Source organism: Rhipicephalus microplus, chromosome 4, assembly GCF_043290135.1.
Source record: "Rhipicephalus microplus isolate Deutch F79 chromosome 4, USDA_Rmic, whole genome shotgun sequence".
Classification (NCBI taxonomy): domain Eukaryota; kingdom Metazoa; phylum Arthropoda; class Arachnida; order Ixodida; family Ixodidae; genus Rhipicephalus; species Rhipicephalus microplus.
Window position 1 is genome coordinate 106,735,180 of NC_134703.1, and position 23,039 is coordinate 106,758,218.

The window sequence follows — 23,039 nt, forward strand, 5'->3', positions numbered from 1 at the left end:
TTTTTCCTCTTCATTGTAACCACTACCACCACCACCTTTTTCGCGGGACGCACGTCACAATATGTAGGTACGGTGGGTTGCTTTATCGATTCACTTGGTGGTACTAGTTCGAACACAAGACGTGCGCAGTACACACTGGTTCACTCAATTTATGCTGTTATCACACTATCCATCTATATTTCTATCTATCTATCTATCTATCTATATCTGTTTATCTGTCTGTCTGTCTGTCTGTCTGTCTGTCTGTCTGTCTGTCTGTCTGTCTGTCTGTCTGTCTGTCTGTCCACAAACATCGTGGTGCACCATGACCGCCTCCTTAATTTGGGGTAGTCTAAAATGAGAGTTTGGGGGTAAAGGGCTTGACGAACATGTCTCACTTGCCATAACATGTATCTTTTTTCGCGTGCCGGTATGGTGGCGCCACCGCTCGGCTTGTGCCACTCGACTAGTTCGGAAAAAGCAGTTGCACTCTCTCCCAACCACCCAACCTCTCCGTAGGATCTCATGCAGTCTGAATTCGGTTTGCGCATCCATTGTGAAAAAAAAAGAAAAACAAGCGAGCGCCATCCCTCGAAAGTTTGCACCAACAGCAAGACTCCGTTTGAAAAGCGTGGCTACTGGGCTGGTTCGTATTGCATTTTTTAAGACGATAGTCTTCTTGGGAACCTACGACGCAAACATTTTGGTCTGTCTGACTGTCTGAACATTTGTCTGTTTGTCTACTCTTAACAGCATCCGGTATTTGAAACGGCCAATGCCATCCGCAGCGTCCACATATGTTGCTCAAGCTTCAGCGTTCATACTTGCGCAATTGTCGATTAAAAATCAATTATTGTGCGTGTCTGGGGCACCACAACAATACGTATATATTCTGAATGTGCGGCTTTTACTAGAAAAGGCATACATAAGGAATTTTAAGGACCGTAGCGCTTATCACGCTGCGCTCACCATCGAACGCTTGCACGGAAAGGCGAGTGTTTCCAACGCTTTGCTAAAACGAGACGATGGTGGCACCTACCCGTCTCCTTGCGTTCTACACCTTATCACCTCCGAGGCGGGCGCGCACACCCACCTAAAGCCACGCGCTTCGTTTTTGAAAGAAACTGCCAGATGGCGCTCATGTCTCACGTGTGACGTGTCTTGATGCGCTCGTTCGCCTCCGCTGCACGCTCGAGGCACTCTAACGCAGCGCCTCTAGAATACCATTAACCGATTTTCTTGAGCAGAACATCAAATAAATGTTTTTCAGATAAATGTTCTTTCTTAGTGCGTAAGGACGTTTCAGAAAGAAGACAGGTAGGACAGAGCGCACACTTAAAGCCATTTTATTGCACAGATAGCAGGAATATATATACACATTGAAGAAAGCGAGCAGATGTCACACAAAAAAAGGAACAAATGACGGCGCTTCCAATCTTGACATAAGATATGGCAACATATCTACAGGGCGAATGATGGAGAGCGGGGCGAAGCATCCGTTCGTCCATGCGTCCGTCTGTGTGACCATCCGTGCGTGCGTCTGTTCGTGCGTCCCCATGTCCATCCATGCGTCCATCCCTGCGTTCGTCCATGCATTCACCCTTGCGTCCGTCCATGCGTCCATCCGTTCGTGCAGCCATCCGTGCGTCCATCCATGCATCTGTCTGTGTGTCCGTTCATCCATCTAGTCAACACCACAAGTACCACCATCTCGCATCTTTTTCATCATATATTCCGCATATAGAAGCACCGCCATCCAGCGGATATTCCAGGACTAAACGAAAGGTGGCACACGCACAGTTTCTTACGACCTGCGCTTCGTGTCTACTTTCCACCTTTAACGAGCTCGAGTTAATGGTATATACTAGTTCACTGTATTCATGGCACTGTGGCCCAACGCTCACTAAACGTTTCTAAATCCAAGGCCGTTACGCCCAGGGAGTATAACGTAGCAACCCTTATTTCTCAGATACTGCTCATTGTACATGCCAATGGCTGCTAATGGGGAATGGTAAGACAGGAGAATTCGGCTTTTAGTGAACGCGCACGCTGCGAATTTTTTATTCTTCAACAACGCACAGGAAAAATCTCCAACCGGCACCACCTTACAGGTCAAAGCGTAAGACATGTTACGTACTACGACGAGGTGCGACTGGGTGCCGCTTCAAGAAGCTTCACCCCTAAAATTTAACTGAAGAGATACTTCCATTCATTGTCCAACAGACTGACGGACGGGGCGCTTACACGCTCAGTTCCATGCTTTGCGAATCAAAAACGCTTCATGTGTTTCACGTGCCATCTTGTCCTTTTATCTTGCCATTACATGGCATTCATCAAACTTTGGGATTCACCCACAATTTGCACAGTCACTTGCCAAGTGGCTGCCCACTGATCCACACATTAGATTTTCATGATCCCTAAGAAGGGTCGGCGTGTATCTAACCTATGGTTTTGGAATGATTGAAATATAATTTGTTCGCAAAGCACTGGTTGTGACGTGTGATACCATACAAAAGAAAGACATGAGCGTTTTAGAGGGACCTACCAACACTTTTCGAAGTATCCGTCAAATGGCCTCAATAAAAGAGGTTATTGCCTCGCGAACGGACCACCACAAATTTTTTTTTACAAATCCGACAAGTAGCACTGAAGTTGGAGAAATTCATCGCACACTGTAATTGGTTTGTCTCTTCTCTTGTTCCGAAAAGCTTAGTGGAAGCTACGCACGGAGACATGGCATTAGGGGTGCAAGATACGTCATTCGCTCTCGTCACGCCTTTAAGAACTTGTTTCCTTCGAACGCGAAGCTTACTGTCAGTGTGATCGCGAGAGTAGGCGCGTTGCGGCCTCCCGCGGCGGTCTTGGTAACTAAGTAGCTCACGAAGATTAGATCAACCAGAGACCTGAAATTTCGATATATGGAGCGGATATTTGGGTACAAGGCATCGTGTGTAGAAAGAAAGTTTAACGCTTTCTAACTTACTTTGAGAAATATTTGTAAATTCTAGTCCATGTGCTGCATCATAGTGTTTGGTTCGTGTGTTCCCAGCAGCTTCGAATACCGATTTGCAGCGTTTTCCGAGCATGGTGAAAAAGTGCATCAGGGTTCCTTTAAGTTATTTCGAGCTGACTTGACGGTAACTTTCGTAGTTTGCGATAATAAGGCGTTCATATCGTGCATGCTTTGATCATGTTGTATCTATCTATTCGAAACGTACGCTTCTTTATATTTTACTTACATGCGTAATCACGAGGACCATGTTTATTACAGAATGACATTCAGGCAGCTCAGCTGCCTGAAGAAATTTCCAGTTCATATCTGCGAAATCGACGTACATTTCTCTCAGGGATCTTTTTTTTTTTTCATCTCGACCATATACAGTAGCGCAAGTTTAATAGAGCTCCAGGAGGATTATTGCACACTCATATGAAACTACATCCACCTCCGAAGATTCATCTCTGTTAATTGGACTTCAATTTTGCTTATTGTTTTCATATCAGGCGATGTAATTAAGAAAAATCTCTATTCAAGATGACGACGCTAGTATCAATCACAATGAATAAAGATGTGCTTTCATTAAAACGCAGCCTAACGATGTTTTCAAATTGCGTCTTTTATATAAAAAGATTATTGAAGAGTGTGTAATCATTGAAAACAGACGCCCCATTGTTATAACGCCGAGAAGGAAAAACGCATGCTCTTTGATCTGGAAACAGCACGAAAAAGCTTGCATGAATCGGGCAGCACGTGACACTGCTGGCTCAATATGCAGAAAAAACAAACACGCATTTAATCTTTGTTCGGCCTTCAATACCCAACATTCACGTCTGTAGTAGCATCCGAGCAAAAACGAGACGAAGTATGTGCGTACATTTAGGGACGAGTTTCATTCCGGACAAATTTGTTGCCAGGGCTTTACTTTATTTTAACTATATCTGTTGATACAAATCACCTTTTTCCTTCCCCGCAAAAACAAGAAGAGGTAAAATAACTAAGGAAAAATGGATGTTGCTCACAGAGTGTGCCCTTCAATAGTAACTGGAGTATTGCTACATTCCTCGCGCAGCCGTTTTCTTTAAGCTTTCCACCGATAGTAGGAATAAGGCATTAAAATTAAAAGGGCGTGGAGCTAGTGTACATTCTGCCGCATTGTTATTTAACTTGCGATGAAAACAGTAAATAAGCTGAAAGTGACAAATAATTGCGGAAATGATGATCATGCTCCTGAATATTTCATTTCAAGCAGCAATGTCCATGCGTGTGCATGCAAACGTAACGTCACAGATTTCGGCGTGCTTGTTCGTATTCGGTGCGCAGCACCTCTGAAAAAGCTCTTAGATCTCGCACGTAGCTGTTTTGGGCTCTTTAAGACTCAATAAAACGTGGTGCATCTTGATTTCACAATACAGAACTAGCGATGACACCGGAATGAATGCCATCTAAATCCTTGTAATCACCAAGAGCTGGGTGCGGGAACTTCCACAAGGCGTCGGCAATGAGCGATTACATTTCATATACTTGGCTCACAAAACCTCGCCTTATTATCAAAAGCGGGTATCTGTTTGTAATATAGTACTTTACTAGCAAAGAAAAAGTTTTTTAACATTAGAGCGTTAATACAATCGTTGCGCAGAAATTCCAGCACAGCCGTCAGTGTAGATAAAGACCTTGTTGATTCTCAGCTAGAAATCGGCGTTGTCTCTGCGCAAGAATTAGAAGTAAATGCGACACATATTTTGTTCGAATGGGAATAGAACTCTAACTTTCTGCGAGACAAGCGGGTGTTCTCCCACAGAGCCATGCCTGTGCGTGAAACTGTCCAGGAGGAAAAAAAAACAAAGAAAAGAAACGGACGGCCTGTCATAAAGTGCTGCTATGAGTTCCCTTGACTCGTGTAATGTTGCGTGGCAGAAGCGTAGAATTGCACCAGGGGACAAAAGGCGTGACTTGTGCCATGAAATGCTAGTTCAAAGGTCTACAAATTACAATGCGCAGGCTCATTAATATTTATTCATTATTAGCAAAGGCTCGACCAACCGTGTAGGAGCTCAGATGCGCGTGTTGCTTTATGGACGCGTAGTGAGCACTCCACCCTCTCGCAAAAGAAACAGTTATAACTTAGGGGGCACTTAGAAGATATACTTGTGGTAGACATAGTGATAGGCATCTAGGATTCCAATGTTATGCGCTTCAGACGTCGTATTCTCCTTGAGGCTCGATTGAGGTGTCCACTGAGAGGCGAAGCGAGACTCGTGAGTGAGCAGGTGGTAACACAGGGTCCAATTCCGCTATCGCTTTCTACTCTCGAAGGCGCAGCTCAAGCGTCGCCCATGTTGTTTTTCGGCTTCTTTTCACAGCCCCGCCGCGATGGTCTAGTGGCTAAGGTACTCGGCTGCTGACCCGCAGGTCGCGGGCTCGAATCCCGGCTGCGGCGGCTGCATTTCCGATGGAGGCGGAAATGTTGTAGGCCTGTGTGCTCGGACTTGGGTGCACGTTAAAGAACCCCAGGTGGTCGAAATTTCTGGAACCCTCCACTACGGCGTCTCTCATAATCATATGGTGGTTTTGGGACGTTAAACCCCACATATCAATCAATCAATCTTTTCACTGTCGGTTAAGATGAAGAGTAGACAGAGGTACCTAAGCCTACCAGGGCAAAAGCAAAAAAAAACTACTACATGATACATAAGAATGGAAACGTGATAAAGGCTTTCCTAATGGCTCTTATCCAGAAATCCACCTTGGTGGCTTTGTGATTGCGGTACTCGGCAGCTGACACCAAAGGAGGAAGTTCTATGCCTGCCCTAATGGTATACCATTTCAATGTTTTCGACGGAGGCGGAATGTTCATATCCACGTCATTGAGTTTAGGAACGTGACACGTTAGCTGCTAAGCTACTGACGATCATCACACGTCCACTCCAGAACGAAGTGCTTCGTTGTGCCTGTAGGCGTGGTATCAACTAGAACCGCAGTATGTGAATTAGTGTTTCTGTCAAAGTTAGAAGTAGCAACCAGTGCAGCTAAACCAATTGCCAATTTTCGAGACCTTCTGTAGTACTTTCAGTGTCACTTTTTTTACGTCACCTTTCATATGTCGAATATTATTTTCAATCATTCATTCATTCATTCATTTTATTTGGAGCTACACGTTATTTTTACTAAGCAGAAGGACATGCACCTTTGTATAGTTGGATGACTTCCTTTTGATCTAATTGCCAAATTCCAAGATTTTCCAAGAATGCGATGTCTGTAGGGCCACTTTCATTACCTCAGCTTCCACGCCTAAAACATAATTTCGGCTCTCGAAGAGGACATGCATTTTTGTAGCTGAGACGCTTGACACAATGTGAAACTTCTGGTTGTCTTGGATGCAACAGCTAAATGCCACTTATTTACATCAATACTCATGCGCTACTATCACCAACACCAACACCACGCATGCATCTAATCTTAAACCAACCTCGTGTCCTTGACACAAAGCTGCCATTTCAATGGAGTTTTACCACACCTTGTAGGTTCACCTCGGCTTGCCACAAAAACGGCACACAAAAGAGTCTCGCGCTAGACAGTTGCACTAAAAACCAACACGCACCGTTGAACACACCCGGCCGCCATAACAAGTCCCCTAAAGGCCGCCCTGCAAAACGGACAAGTGTAGGAAAGAGAAAGGCTCTAACAGACAGATGTCCGGCTGAAATTCCGCTTACGCAGATGCAAGCCGACAGAAAGTTCAAGGTCTCGCTACCTCAACTTAAGTCGCTACTTTGTAGGCACAGTGCCTTTCGCAAGCCACCGTCACGTCTTTTAGAGCTTGCACGCCCGTATTCAGTGGCTTTTATTTCTTGTCTCGGTCTTCGGAGTGCTCTACCATTGAAAATTATTGGCTGCTGAACGTTCGTTCTTGCGCCATTCTTTTTTTTTATTTATTCTCTGTATCGCGTGGGTGCGTAGCTTCGAAACCGACGAGCACGCATTTACATGGAGTACGCGGAAAGCGGAACAATAAAGGAGGTTTTGCGAGTTTCGCTATTTGAATAGAGCTAAAGTATCGATGCACCAGGCGCAGCGCTAATCTAATCTCCTCCGTCTCCATGGATGCCCGCAAAGTTGCGTGCAGCTTAGCGAAAGGCGGAGCCTCATAAATCGATGTATCGTAAGACTCACTTTACGAGGCGACCCGAGTGCAATGTGCATCTCTTCTTAAAAACTCCCGCCGTTTAAATCACGTCAGACTTGTAGATTTTTAAGAAATATTATCAAACTGTAACTAGTGAGCTCTGCAGGCGTGCGCTATTAGATATATTAGAAAGCAATGGTGCTGCACGGATTCTGTTAGTGGTAGCAGTGTATGTATCGCACGCCTCTACTATTTTCCACGCTGCAAGTAAATTCTTAGGAAAAAAATCTTCGGCTCACCTAACGACTCCCGGGAAGACCATCTCCCTACTGAGCAAAAAATCATTTTTTTCGCTATATATTGGCTATGGTGCACTCGTCCACTTTCTTGTTACTATGACGTTCAGCAATGACATACTCAAGGATCCATCGAACACTGCCTGGCTAATTACGATTACATCCTCATCTTTGAACCAGCAATTAGAGCGATTCTGAATGGCGGCATGACGAGACGTTTTCCTCTAAGGTACTAACGTGGCGCTTACCTTTCATTATAATAAATTCATAGTGTTGATATTGCTACTTCATTCGCGTATTCTTGAGGAATAAAAGTTCGGTGGGGGGTAGAAATGGGGAAGGGAAGCGGCAAAGCGAAGACTTTAAAAAAGACTCTGAAGGAGGCCGGCTGTGTGCTCTCTCACTTCTCTAAGAAGGGGGTGGCATGCTCTATAGTCTCTCAGCGTAAGCACATAAGAGAAGAATTGGCAGATCCCACGTAGAGTGGGAATACACGATATGCGAAGCACGAATGAGAAATGTTGATATGTCAGTTTAAAATCGACACAACGTTACGAGGTGGAGGTAAATGATGCCGTACATAAACTCTGTGTGATGATTAACATGTTTGGATGTGTCGTGTACCTTCGTCATCTCTTCACGTCAAGTGATACCAAATGTATTATATGTGGAGCTAGCGAAACGGCCACGAGAACGCTATGAGCGTGCTATGCTGTAATGTTCTTACAGGACACGCGTGTCAGGATTATCATGTTTGCACCAGTCATATATTTCGTCAACCATTACGTCACGTAACACCAAATTTGGTGTATGTGAAGCTAGCAAAACAGCCGCGAGCACATCATGAAGGACCCAATATACTGCAATGTAGCGTTTACGCGCGCACGCACGGGAACAGCAACGCTACGTTAGCAAAACGCGAGCACTCTATTGTCTGACGCCAGGCGCATACAGCGTCCGTCGCCGTGGCATTCGGCGAGAATTGCGACATGCTTCGTTTCGCGCCGATGCGTTACCCAGGCAACACTGCGCCTTCGTGACGGAGGGACGTCGGCCGCACTGAATTGCGCATGCGTCAAAGCATAGAGTTTCATACAATAATACCTAGAAAGGAATCTGGCGCTGCGATTATGTACCCCCATGGAATAGGCTTCGGATTGGATAGGGCTAGCTACTGAAATGTCTACAAACCTTTTACTACAGTTTCAGTTTCGTTCTTCGCGGAGCGCGGGTGGTGGAGTGCGGTAAAACAGGCTGAAGCAGTGCCTTTGTTGTTCGAAGAGGCTGACGACCACCAGATCTCCTGATTCGCTGCGACGTTGGAGCTTTGCGAGTCGTATTTGACAATTTAAAGGAAGCGTCGTCCACTCACCGCTGCGTCTAGATGTAGCGTCTCATGCCAGTGCAAGGTAACGTCTCGGGTTCATGTTTTTCACAAGCCCGTCTTGCCTAAACTCGTTTTAAATCGACTGCAAAGCGATGACAAAGCTAAGTAGACGCACCGTCATGCTCCACTTACTCGACTTCACAACAAAACAAAAGGTTCGTTGGGTACAGACCACTGGGACAGATGCACCTAGCGTAGCAGAAAACAAAACGATAAGTGTTTTTCACTTAGTACTGAACTGTTATTTGCATAAATAGATAATGCGTACTTTTGAGAGAAAAACAAGCACGTTTGTTTTCAAGTGTTGTAAAAAAATAATTCGTTAAATCTAGATGCCTATTCTGGAACACGATGACAGAGCGATGCATATCCTGATGGATAAATTTGTCCATTTTTCACTTCTACGCAATGGTCTCAAAACGTATTTGCAATAAAGTTTAGGATGAAGCAAGTTTTAGTTTAATATAACTTCATATCATTTTGTTTCACACTCTGAAAAAGAAAAGCGTCGCGAATCACCTGAACGTTGTCCATCCGAAGCAGATCCGAAGCGCCTAGTTCACATCATTCCCACGCGGGTGCAAGCGCCGCTGAAGGAGCCCGCGTAAACAATAGCGCCAGATTCCACTCTATGTATTTTTGTGTGAAACTCTATACGTCAAAGCAACGCAGCGCGGCGCGCGCCTGCGAGTATATGGCAGGACCAGCGCCTGGCGTGGCAACGCCGGCGTGACGCAACGAAATGAACGCCGGCGAGCACGCCCACCGCGTCACGACAAATTTATTGGCGCCTTAACTGTGGCATGTAGTCATGTTCACACATGACACGCTTCTCATAATTACCATGTTTGCACCAGTTTAGTCATCCATTGGCGTCACGTAATACCAAATTTGGCATATGTGAATCTAGCGAAGCGGCCACGAGCGCATCATCAGTGTGGCATGTAGTTATGTTGTTACATGACACGCATGTCGTTATTATCATGTTTGTATGTCTCATTTACCTATGTCGTCCGTTCGCGTCGCAAAATACCGAGTTTGGTACATGTGAAGCTAGCGAAACGGCCGCGAGCGCATCATGAGCGTAGCGTGTAGTCATGTTGTTACATGACACACATCTCATGTATATTATGTTTGCACCAGTATCATAGCTTCGTCATTCATTCATGTCCCGTAATACCAAATTTGGTATAAGTGAAGCAAGAAAACGGCCACCAGCGCATCATGAGCGTGGCACGTAGTCATGTTGTTGTCTATCCAACGTCCGTAGCAACGTAGCAACGTCCTGAGCATACACCGTTGGTTCGGTAGTATCAGAAGAAAGGAGTGTGTCGAGTGGCAAGGCAGGGTTGCGGCCGTACAGAAGAAAGAACGGATAATAGCCGGCGGTGTCATGCCTTGATGAAATGTACGCAAACGTAACGTAAGGAAGCGTTGTGTCCCAGTCATGGTGATCAGCAGAGACGTATGTGAACAACATGTCTGTAAGAGTTCCGTTGAGGTGCTCTGTGATACCGTTGGTCTGCGGATGGTAGGCAGTAGTAAGGTGATGTTTGGTACAGCAGCTACGGAAGATTTCGTAGATAACTTTTGCGAGAAAGCAGTGGCCACGATCCGTCAGAAGCTGGTGCGGAGCCCCATGCTGTAGAATGACGTCATTCAGTAGAAAGTCTGCAACGTCTGTAGCGCAGCTACTTGGCAAGGCACGAGTTATAGCATATCTGGTCGCATAGTCTGTTGCGACAGCGATCCATTTGTTGCCTGACACGGACGTTGGCAAAGGTCCGAGCAACTCGAGGCCAACGCGGAAGAATGGTTCCGGGGGAATGTTGATAGGTTGGAGCAGGCCAGCCGTTCGGAGAGCAGGATGTTTGCGACGCTGGCGGCGCTCGCAAGCAGTGACATAGCGGTGCGCATATTTGTACAGGCCAGGCCAAAAGAACCGTTGCCGCGCGCGGTGATAGGTGCGTGAAAACCCAGGTGTCCTGCTGTCGGAGCGTCATGCAGATGTTGAAGAATGGTGGCACGCAGTTGTCGGGGAATAACTAACTAAATTTCGGGCCATCAGACTTCATGTTGCGGCAATACAGAATTTCAATACGGAGCACATATTGACAGAGCGAAGGGTTGAAATGTCCTGAAGATACTCGCTCAATGACCATCTTGAGGTTTGCGTCCCGGCGCTGCTCTGTGCCGATGTCGCGCAAATCAGATATGGTGAGCACACAAGAATCGCTCTCATGGACAGCGAGGTTAGCAGGGTCCACCGGATAACGCGAGAGACAATCGGCATCTTGGTTCAACCTGTCAGACTTATAAACTACGTCGAAGTTATACTCCTGGACACGTAGATCCCAGCGACCTAGGCTACCAGTTGGGTCCTTGAGCGACGACAACCAACACAGAGCGTGTTGGTCCGTAATAACTGAAAATACCGGCCATACCAGTAAGGGCAAAATTTCGCTACAGCCCAGACCAACGCAAGACACTCGCGGTCCGTTATCGAATAGCTTCGCTCAGATGTGGAGAGAAGGCGGCTGGGATACGCAATATCACGCGTTCGCCCCCCCCCCCCCCTGGTGTTGAGCGAGGACGATGCCGATGCCGTGAGCACTGGTGTCTGTGCGAACTTCAGTCGTCGCGGACGGGTCGAAGTTAGTCAATATTGGTGGTGAAGTGACCAGGGCGTCTTTCAACTTTCTTTAGCGTTCGTCAACCTCTAAAGCGAGCAGAGCTTCAGCTCGCGATCATATAAACACGTTTGACATAGAATTTCGCCAAATTGTGAGTGTTTCTGATAATGCCTAATATTCGATGTCGACTTTACATGGTGTCAAGAAGAAATTCTTAGGAGCAAAGCTTTTTTACGCCGTGGGTTGTACTAGTAGCCACTTCTCGTTTAGTCTTTCGAAAAACCACCGGATGGTGGCACTTGTATATGATGAATATATGATGAAAATATGCTAGATGGCGGTACTTGGAGTGTTCACTAGAATAATGAATGGACAGATGGACAGACAGGCAGACGGATGCACGGACGGACAGACAGACAGACAGACTGACAGACAGACAGACAGACAAACAGACAGACAGACAGACGGACAAGCGAACAGACAGATAGACGAACGGACGGACGCACGAACAAATGAACGCGCGAACAGACGCATGAACGGATGGACGCATGAACGGACGCATGGACGGGCGCATGGACGGACGGATGGATGGACGCACGAACAGACGGACGCTTCGCCCCACTTATCATCATTCCCTCCATGAATATGCTGTGATTTTTTATGGTTTCATCACCAATTACCGCAACAAATAACTGGTGCTTTCCTTTTACATTTTGGACCACTGGTACAAGGCATTCATATTCGGCAGATGTGTTTAACATCAGCAAGTGTAGATGAGTAGCCCAGTCGACACTCACACAAAAGCACGGAGCACCGACTACAAACTACAGCACCACAAACTGGGCTCAAAAATTCATTAAATGCGTAAGCATTCATTACTATGTTGGTTCCACGAACAAACTGTCAATCCATAGCCTGTCTAACGAAGCGATTGTCGTCGTAAAGAAACAAATGAGCAAAATAATTTCCGTGTTGGTAGTGGGTGCGGTCCAACCTAACTTAGACGTCATTGCATTTGCATTTACAAAGTTTCATTTCGACAGACATCAATACCATTTTCAACAGAAGATATTCTTAGAAGGCTTGTGTTTAAAAAAAAAGAGAAAAGGGTTAAACAATTTAGTGTGTTTGGCACTACTACGTGAGAGCAGAAAGCCGTTCCAGTGAAAATGTGTTTTAAGGAATGTTCGGTAATTTAGCCTGTGTTTAGAGCAAGTAGTTAACGATTTAGAGCACTTTGTAGTTTACTACGGGAGAGCATGAAGCCGTCCCGTAAGCTGTGTTTAGAAAAAGTGTTTAACGATTTAGAGTACATAGTACTCTACTATGAGAGAGCACAATGCCGTCCCGAGACACCATTCGACTCACCTATTTCAGACTCAAACATAGCTGATTATATTGCGGCACACGTGGAGCAGAGCATCTCACGTACTGCTAACATATGCTAGCATAAACAGCCTCTGTACTTGTTCTGGTTGGCCTGAACATTTCGTATCCGCGGTCACTTACATTTCACAAGGTTACTAAGCAAACTAGGGATGCCAATAATTCTGCATTGATACTGCAGTTCTTTCAAGCTAACATCATTGAAAACAATGTTTTATGGTATTAGCACATGAAGTTGTCTCTCACTTAACAGGTCAAGTGTAGCTGGTTACGCAAGTCTTGAAAGTGCAGCCGCAAGATAATTTACAGAGAAAAGGCAAAAAAGTCACAGCATATCCACGGAGTGCATAATGATGAGTGGGGCGAAACGTTCATCAGTCCGTCCACGTTTCCGTCCATCTGCTCGTTCTTGCTTCTGTACGTCTGCCTGTGCGACCATCCATGTGTCCATTCGTCCGTCCGTTCATGCGTCCATCCATGCATCCGTCCATGCATCCGTCTGTGCATTCGTCCATGCATCCACCCGTACCTACGTCCGTCTGTACCTGCGTCCATGCGTGCGCCCCTTTGTTCGTTCCTGCATTGGCACATCCGTCCATCCGTAAATTCGTCTGTTCATGCGTCCGTGCGTCTGTCCATCCGTCCGTGCGCCCGTAAGTTCGTGCATCTGTCTGTCTGTCCATCCGTTCATCCGTAAGTCCGTGCATCTGTCCATACTTGAAGTGAACATTTCAAGTACCACCATCTGGCATCTCTTAATCGTATATTCATCATATAGAAAATACCACCATCCAGCGGACATAAGAGGGGGCATGACCGGAGTAGAAGAGCGGCATGCGGACACTCTTTTACAGCCTGCACTTCATGCCTAGTTCTTACCTTTCACCACCGCTAGTTTATGGTCCTGTGGTTCAATTCTCGCTATACATTGTAAAGCCAAGGAGGTAACGTCCAGCGAGTTTAACGTGGCAACCTTTTCTGGTATTATAGTGCTCAAAGTGCGTGCTTCTGTTAATAGTTTTATTTTTTTTAGTAATAATAAAATTTGGGACAAATTTTATTGGAGATTTTTTATTCAATTATACTCGTCTCTATGGGTTATTTTATCAGAAATGGCTACCTTTTCATTTATGATTAAAGTGCGTGGGTTTCCTCCTCAACTCAAAAGGGTGCGCGCGTGTCGATCCTCTAATCCGGCCGTGGAAGTAACTATCGACTACTACTACTACATACATTTCGGACGCACGATCCATGGCTTAAGGAGCTTCACCGCTAAATTCGCGCCATCTCCCACTCAAGAGAACCTTGTGTAGATTCGAAGCAGCGGGCGCTAACGCTTATACTGGCGGCATCGTTGACGCTAGCACTCATCGCGGCGTTCCGCAGAAAAGATACCTGGAGGGAGGCAAAGCATGCTGTGATGGACCGGGGATTTCTACTGGAACATGCGGGGCGTGGCTAATGGGCAGTGAGAGACAAAAGACTCCGACGGGACACAGATACCCGCAGTCCGCTTTTAGTTATGGCGCACGCTGCGAACTATTATTGTTAAACAATGCACAGAAGAAATCTCTCAATGGCCCTACCTTGGAGGTCAATATCCAGTGCTCATATATACGGAGTGGCCAGTGAACGAATTTGAAGCGCGAGCGGCTGTTTTTTTTTTTTTTTATCGAGAAACTCGCTGGCAGACGCTGCCTGTTTCAGCGCTGCGAGGCTAGAAAGGAGGAGGGGATGCGCATGCGCAATGGTGGTGTAAACATCGCGCGGAAGAATGCCTAAAGAAGAGGGGGGAGCCATAAGCTTTCTCACAATTATACCTAGAGGAAAGTGTGTCGCCACCGTCTATGCGAATTTCTTAAGGGGTGCCATTGGAGCGCTGGGAATGACGGTATATGTGTCTGCGAGGCTTGTGTTGGCTGGTGACGAGCAAGGCTTCAGCTCAAAAGTGAATACGACAGCGTAAATAAAGCTTCTGTGAATCAAAACGTTTATAGGCGGATGTCATTCAGCCATATTATATTCTAAAATTAAGGTCCACTTACCTTGACGGCACAACCAAATGGCGAAAGAAGGAAACAGACAACATAGAAGTGGTGGAGGGAACGCGCGCTTTGTCGTCTGCCTGCCAAGTTAAGCGGCTGTTGGTTACTTCTTACGCTTTGTAAAGTCGTACATCAACGTAGAAGGTTCCAGTAGTAAAGAAAACGCGTTTCTGTGCAATTACAAAAATAAATAGCTTATCACGTGCTCTTTTAGTAAGAAATCAGTAATTTTAGCGAGAAGCCAGACGCTTCTTTGAGATATATAAATCCTAGGCACGTTGGAAGCTGACGTATCCTGTCATTCTCTTGCATCCAGAAGCTCACTAGCGCCAGATTCCCCTCTAGCAAGTTTGTGGAAAACTCTATGGGGGGAGCTGCATAAAATAGCAGACGCTCCCTGTGTCGGCGTTATGATGTGAGAGAGGGGAAACCCGGGAGAGCTGAGGGGACCTGACGCGCAATGAGGGTGTTAACGTCACTGGGAAGGCTGTCTTGATGATAAATAGGGGGGAGACAACGCAAGCCGGTAGTAGAAGTGGAGAGAGTAACGCGCAGCTCTTGGAGAGAGTAATAAAGAAGAGTTGCGCATGCGAAGAGGGGGGAGCGAGCGCAAGCAGGTGGTAAGAAAAAAAAAGTGACCCCAAACCTGCATGTTACACTGCAAATGTCGTCGAAAGACGGTAGCCTGGAGCCTGAAGAGAGTGAACAAAACGTTTATTTGATGTTCTGCGCAAGAAAATCGGTAAATGGTATTCTGGAGGCGCTGCATTATAGTGCCTCAAGCGTGTAGCGGAGGTGAACGAGCGCATGGATGGATGGATGGATGGATGGATGGATGGATGGATGGATGGATGGATGGATGGATGGATGGATGGATGGATGGATGGATGGATGGATGGATGGATGGATGGATGGATGGATGGATGGACGGATGGATGGATGGATGGATGGATGGATGGATGGATGGATGGATGGATTCATGGATGGATGGATGGATGGATGGATGGATGGATTCATGGATGGATGGATGGATGGATGGATGGATGGATGGATGGATGGATGGATGGATGGATGGATGGATGGATGGATGGATGGATGGAGGGACGGACGGACGGACGGACGGATGTGGCTGTACCCTTTAGATCGGGCGGCGGCTAACACCACCTAGCCGTAATACTTAGTGAACTAACAATTAGATTTATCTTTTTTTTTCCTTTAAATAGTGAGGTTGAGGATTAGTACTTTACAGTGAAGGGTTTAATTTTCACTCGTGCCTTGACTTTAGCCACCAATCAGATAACCTCCTTCTAGTGAAGTCTACCCGCTTAATGTCTATTTTGCCCTCCCTGTCCCTAAACCCCAGTGCTTTGAAAAACTCTGCGCCATCATCCTGAACTATAGGGTGAAGCCCTTTACAGAACATTATCTAGTGTTCGGCAGTTGCTTCTTCCTGTCCGCACGCACTGTATACTGTGTCTACCCCTTCGTATTTGGCCCGATATGTTTTGGTTCGCAGTACTCCCGTCCTGGCCTCAAACAGTAGAGAACTACCCCGAGTATTATCATAGATCCTTTCTTTGGCAATTTCCTGCTTAAAAGTTCGATAGATCTCTAGTGCGCACTATTTATGCATGCCAATTCTCCACATGTCAGTCCCCGTTTCCTTCACTTTCCTCTTAACCGATAGTTCATTTTCGTTTGACCACCTGCTGTTTTCTAAGTATTTACCAGTCAATTTCCTGGTTCACTTCCTCCATTTTGTATCGACATTCTTCATGTACAAGTAGCCGAAAACCTTCCTAGCCCAACGCTCCTCCCTCATTTCTCTCAATCGCTTCTCAAATTTTATCTTGCTGCTAGCTTCCTTTCCCTCAAATGATGTCCATCCCATATCACCTTGTACTCCCTGATTTGGTGTATTCCCGTGAACTCCTAAAGCAAGCCTACCTATTCCACGTTGCTTAATTTCTAATCTTGCTTGAACTTCTGATCTCATGCACAAGACCACATTGCCGAACGTCAGCCCAGGAACACTGACTCCTTTCCATATTCCTCTCACAACATCATACCTATTGTAATTCCAGAGTGCCCTATTTTTCATCACTGCTGCATTCCTGTTACCATTAGTCGTCACGTATATTTCGTATTCCCTTAGGTACTCGGTCCCATTGCTTATCCATACGCCCAGATATTTGCATTTATCTCTTATCTCTAGCGTGACCTCCTGTATTCTAAGCTCACTACCTTCGTTATCATAAAAAATCATGACTGCTGATTTTTCCTTACTGAATCTAAAATCTAACTTATCTCCCTCATTACCGCAGATGTCCATCAATCTCTGCAAATCTTCCTTGTTGTCGGCCAAGGAAGATTTGCAAGGAAGGCACATTACACCCGAGCGCCACCTGGCAGTTATCTTCGAAAACGAAGGCGTGCGCGCCCGCGGAGAAAGATGCGCGCCTGTCTCCGAGGTGATAAGGTGTAGAACGCAAAGTTACGTGCAGGTGCCACCACCGTGTCGTTTTAGCAAATCGTTGAAAACACCTTTTTGAGCATAGCGTTGCACTGTCAGCGCAACGCGACAAACGCTACAGTCCTTTAAAATACTTGTGTGTGCCTCTTCTAGTATTAAGACACACGTACGAAACATTGACTTGTTGTTATAGCGTCTCATATATGCGCAATAATTGCTTTTTAATTGACAATCGCACAACTATGAACGTTGAAGCTTGAGCAATATTGCTGGGCGCTGCGGATGGGATCGGTCGTTTAAGGGCGGACATCAATAAGGGTGGACAAACAGACAAATGTACAGACAGACAGATAGAGACAGACAGACAGACAGACAGACAGACAGACAGACCAAAATTTTTCTGTCGAAGGTACCCAAAAAACACTATATCGTCTTTAAAAAGTAGAGAAAGTAACGCGCAGCTCTAGGAGATAGTAATAGAGGAGAGTTGCGCATGCGCAGTGCGAGTGCGGACGCCGACAACCACGCGAGACATGCTACTAGATGCTTAACATATTAAATTAAACGGAGCGCCATTTCTGTAGCAGCCTCTCAATAATGCCAAGTAGCTGAAGGAGTCTTCTAAACGCATGTAATGCATGGAACAAGCGTAGAACCGCACCAGGCATAAAAAGTGTTGAATGGCACTACTCGTGGGTGCTTTCAAGGCATACTCATTTAAAAGTAATAAAACATATTTACTTATAATCAGCTTCATAAGCATTAACAACGTGAGCAGCTACTCAGGTTGGCATGCTTCCTTACCACCTTTTACTGTTGATTCGCGAAAGCAATTGTGACGTAATGCCTCTCTAAATCGTTCACTGTTTTTTTTCTTAAATATAGTTTTAAACGGCCAATGTTACGAGCCATATTACGCTATTTAGACGTGTGTGTGTGTGTGTGTCGGTGTTTTTATCTTATTTATTTTTTAACTCTCTTTTTCTCTTTCAACCCCTATTCCCCAACCCCAGTGTAGGGTAGCATACCGGATACTAGCATGTGGTTAACCTCCCTGCCTTCCTTTTTCTCGTTTCGCTCTCTCTCTATTCCAGAAAGCGAGGCACAAGTCTTTCCGTACGTTTGCGCCTGTGACTGGATGCCCTGTTCATGCGTCTGTGGGATCACCATATGTACTACCGTCATAGACTAACATAGTTAACTATGTTACTCTGTGCTACCGTGGGATCGCTCTCATAAATGTTACGCGATCAACCAAGCTAATATATCCACCCTTTCATTCAAATTTGTTTTTCTGCATTATTTACAGACCCGTAACCAAGTCGACATGTTAATTTTTTACACGAGTCGGACAAGCTGTATATTGGGCCAGCGAGTGCGGTAAAAGCATTGCAAGGTGAAAAAAAAATGGCAGTTCCTGCGTGAAGTGGGAATCCGTCTTATGCGAAGCATGAGTTAGGAATGTGGATATGTCACTTTAAAATCATCACGATGTCACGAGGGGGGAGGGGAAATGATGCCGTACATGACTTACGTATCAGGATTATCATGTTTGGATGTGTCGTTTACCTTCGTCATCTATTCACGTCACGTGATACCAAATTTAGTATATGTGGAGCTAGAGAAATGGCCGCGCACGCTATGAGTGTAGTATGTTGTCATGTTCTTACATGACACGCTTGTCAGGATTATCATGTTTGCACTAGTCATACACTTATATCATCCATTGACGTAACGTAACACCAAATTTGGTATATGTGGAGCTACCGAGACGGCCACGAGCGCATCGTGAAGGACCCAACACAATCTAATGTAGCATTGACGCGCGTGCATGCTGGGAACAGCGACGCCGCGTCAGTAAAACGCAAACACTCTATAATCTGACGCCAGGCGTGACCGGCGCGACCAGCGTCCGTCGGCGCGGCCCGACGCCAACCGGCGCGAAATGCGACATGCTGCGTTTCGCGCCGATGCGTTACCCAGACAACACTGCGTCTCCCTCTTTTCGTCACGGAGGGACGCCGGAGGTGCTGAAACGCGCATGCGTCAAAGCAACGCATCGCACGCCTGCGACTATATGGCAGGACCGGCAACTGGCGTGGCAACGCCGGCGAGACGCGACGCAACGAATGCCGGCGTGCACGCGCGCCGTGTCACGCACGTCGAGGTGTATTGGCACCTTGACTGTGGCGTGTAGTCATGTTGTCACATGACACGCATCTCATAATTATCATGTTTGCACCAGTCTCATACCTTTGTCATCCATTGACGTCCCGTTATACCGAATTCGGTATAAGCGAAGCGAGCGATCGAGACGGCAGCCGGTGCATCATCAGCGCGACATGTAGTACTGTTGTTACACGGCACACATCTCATGACTATTATGTTTGCACCAGTCATATATTTGGTCATTTATTGACGTCAAGTAACACCCAATTTGGTATATATGACGCTAACGAAATGACCGCGAGCCTATCCTGAGTGTGGCATGTAGTCATGTTGTTACATGACACGCATGTCATGATTTTGATGTTAGGGTCTGTCGCTTGTGTTCCCCATGCAGTCATGTCATACCATAGCAGTTTTGCAACATGTCATGCGAATGAAACCATGCACCGCAAGAGCAGCAAGATCATGCAATGTAAATCATGACAATCATGACATACATGTCATGATATTCGTGTTATGAATAGTCAAGTATGCTCGTCATACAGTCACGTAATGCCACACCAAGTTTGGTATGGATACCATTATCCAAACCACCAGGGGAGCTAAAAGTCGTAGGTTGATTGATTGATTGATTGATTGATTCAGTAATTGATTGATTGATTGATTGATTGATTGACAGATAGATAGATAGATAGATAGATAGATAGATAGACAGATGGACAGATAGATAGATAGATAGATAGATAGATAGATAGATAGATAGATAGATAGATAGATAGATAGATAGATAGATAGATAGATAGATAGATAGATAGATAGATAGATAGATAGATAGATAGATAGATAGATAGATGATAGATAGATAGATAGATAGATAGATAGATAGATAGATAGATAGATAGATAGATAGATAGATAGATAGATAGATAGATAGATAGATAGATAGATAGATAGATAGATAGATAGATAGATAGATAGATAGATAGATAGATAGATAGATAGATAGATAGATAGATAGATAGATAGATAGATAGATAGATAGATAGATAGATAGATAGATAGATAGATAGATAGATAGATAGATAGATAGATAGATAGATAGATAGATAGATAGATAGATAGATAGATAGATAGATAGATAGATAGATAGATAGATAGATAGATAGATATGCTTAAAGTCACCGAAGTTTGCTAAGAAATCTTCGCATTTAAAAAAGGCAGAGAAGGTCCCTATTAAAAATAGTAGTGGCCACCTCGTAACTCTACCTACACTGCAGTAAGAACGGGCTCGCGGGGGCGCGGCCACCGATCGGTCACGGGCTCTTTCGAAACCGACGAGCAGAGCGGGTGCGGAGCTGCAAGTGAAACTCGACTAACGAAAAAAGAAAGCCCCACCCACCGCTGGTGTACGCCAGTCTTGTTATTTGCACTGGTCAACGTATAGCGTGGCCGTATTACAGAGGCTGAAAGGGCTCATGTTTGACGGAGAAAATAGGAACTGAAAGATTGGAGAGTTTGGCACGGACGCAAAGAAGCCGTGTGATTGAGGGTTAGCGAAACGTTTCTCGACCGTAAAGCAGCGCTTTTCTCGATTTCCAGGACAAAGCGCTGAGCGTGGTTTTGCACTTTGAAGCCACAGTTATACTCTTAAGAGGCATATAGTAAGTTTCCCTGTGCCTCTGCACGCTTTGGGCCTTCTTTTGACCCACGTATAAAGTAGAGCAAACTTCAACTAACGGACGTATATATTGTGTGTACGTTATTGCCGTAGACATTTCAGGCACAAATAGCGATGATAAATAGATATCAACTTTATTTCAGAAAGGAAACCTAGAAAGCAAAACGTCGTAAACTCGAAAAACACGTAGAAGCAAGAAAACTAGCTTGCTTCCGTGGTTTAGCTTGTTGGTTGGGGTTCATGTTGAAGAATAATTGAAGTTGTCACGAGTAGCGCGAATCAAAAAACATAGAGCGTGCGTTCCCGTTCTTTCTTGTCTACTTTCCTAGTTTTCTTTGGTGTTTTGGTTTCTTATATGCAAATGGTTGTTGTGCTTATATACTTTCTTTCGTTAGACCTGCTACTAGCCTAAAGCTTTGTGTCTGTTCGGTGTTATCAATTTACATGAGCCGTATTACATCCTGAATAATGTCTTGAAGTAAGCGATGCGCAACTCAGACAAGCAAGTCTAACTTCATTTCCGGGAGCGTTGGCATTATCTAAAAAGCCCAATATAAACCTTAGATAACTGATTTCTTTTTCTCGTATCAGTAAATCGTGATTTCAAAGTGCCTAAATCAACACGCTGAATTTTCCGCACCAATTGCCGTGATGTCATCACAAATTTTACCAAATTAGCTTTAAAGCTCGTTTCGCAGAAATGCCAGCCTTGGCATAGAGCTTAAATAGTTCATTATTGGTAAGAAAAGGACCAGTTTCAGATACGTTTTTTGATACAAAATTGCTAGTTGCTAAAAGCACATTTTGAAATTTGTATCATTATGGACTGAGATTCGGGCGTGAAATTTAAAGCTGGAACTTGGAACTTTCATTTTATTTAGTAGTAAACTTTTGATAATCAATTTAATCTCAAGAGGTTTTTAGAGAACTCTTACCCGGTAAGTTGCTGCGCCTTCTGTGCAACAAGCCAAATGGCCCGCGTTGTTTTGTACAAGACACTCCGCAGCGCACAGCTCTCATTCTTGTCGGATCCGTCAGAACTCAAATGAAACTCAAGATGGCCGACCACTGGCCACTCAGCTGCCTTCTTAGCTGTATACTTTCAGTATTGAACATACCCAAAGGTTACGATTGATAATTCTGGCGTTAGAGCTGGCGTTAAAGTTTATAATCAGAAGGCGCACCTCCTGTATATGTTGAGTGTGCCGGTAAGCTTGCATTCAAGCATGCCGGCACACTCAACATGGAAATGACAAGAACACAGATTTTCAAAACTTTGTCATTGTCCAGGCGAAAGCCATATATTCCACAGTAAATGCAAAAATTTACCGTCGGTGTCAACAGGAAGAATGCAAAAAAAAATCATGTTATAACGTCATCATGACGTTCGAGATAAGTAAAACTTGTGATGGTGTCATCACATCAATAAGACGTCACACACACCGTCGTCTTGCGCTGGCCTTATCACGTGACACTGTCGCTTGGTAAAAAGTGGGCAGGTCATGGAGGCAACGCAAAACCGCGTTAGGCGCAGATTACTTTCGAGGGGTGGCGGTGGAGGACCAGTGCATCGACGCAGCTTAAAATGTAGATGGCTTATAGCCTCCAAGTCGTCTTAGACTAATGCCTGATATACGCTCCGAATTTGTTTTGCAAGCATATTCTCCAAAATCTGGCAAACTAATCACACAAAAAAATACCGATACAACCTGCCAGTGTTTACGACGTAGCGACATAGCAAACTGCGTTCACCTGGGAGAACGGCACAGGCAGATGAAGCTCTAGCGGGGGCCCCGCCGCGGTGGTCTAGTGGCCAAGGTACTCGGATGCTGACCCGCAGGACGCGGGACCAAATCCCGGCTGTGGCGGGTG

General features: G+C 45.4%; 1 protein-coding gene and 1 pseudogene across 2 annotated transcripts in view; both read right to left on the reverse strand.

Annotated features, from left to right (window-relative positions):
- Positions 1 to 23,039, reverse strand: part of LOC142814565 (uncharacterized) — a 416,641-nt gene that overhangs the window by 338,902 nt on the left and 54,700 nt on the right. The window lies entirely within an intron of this gene.
- On the reverse strand, positions 16,112 to 17,113 carry LOC142814399 (uncharacterized; annotated as a pseudogene).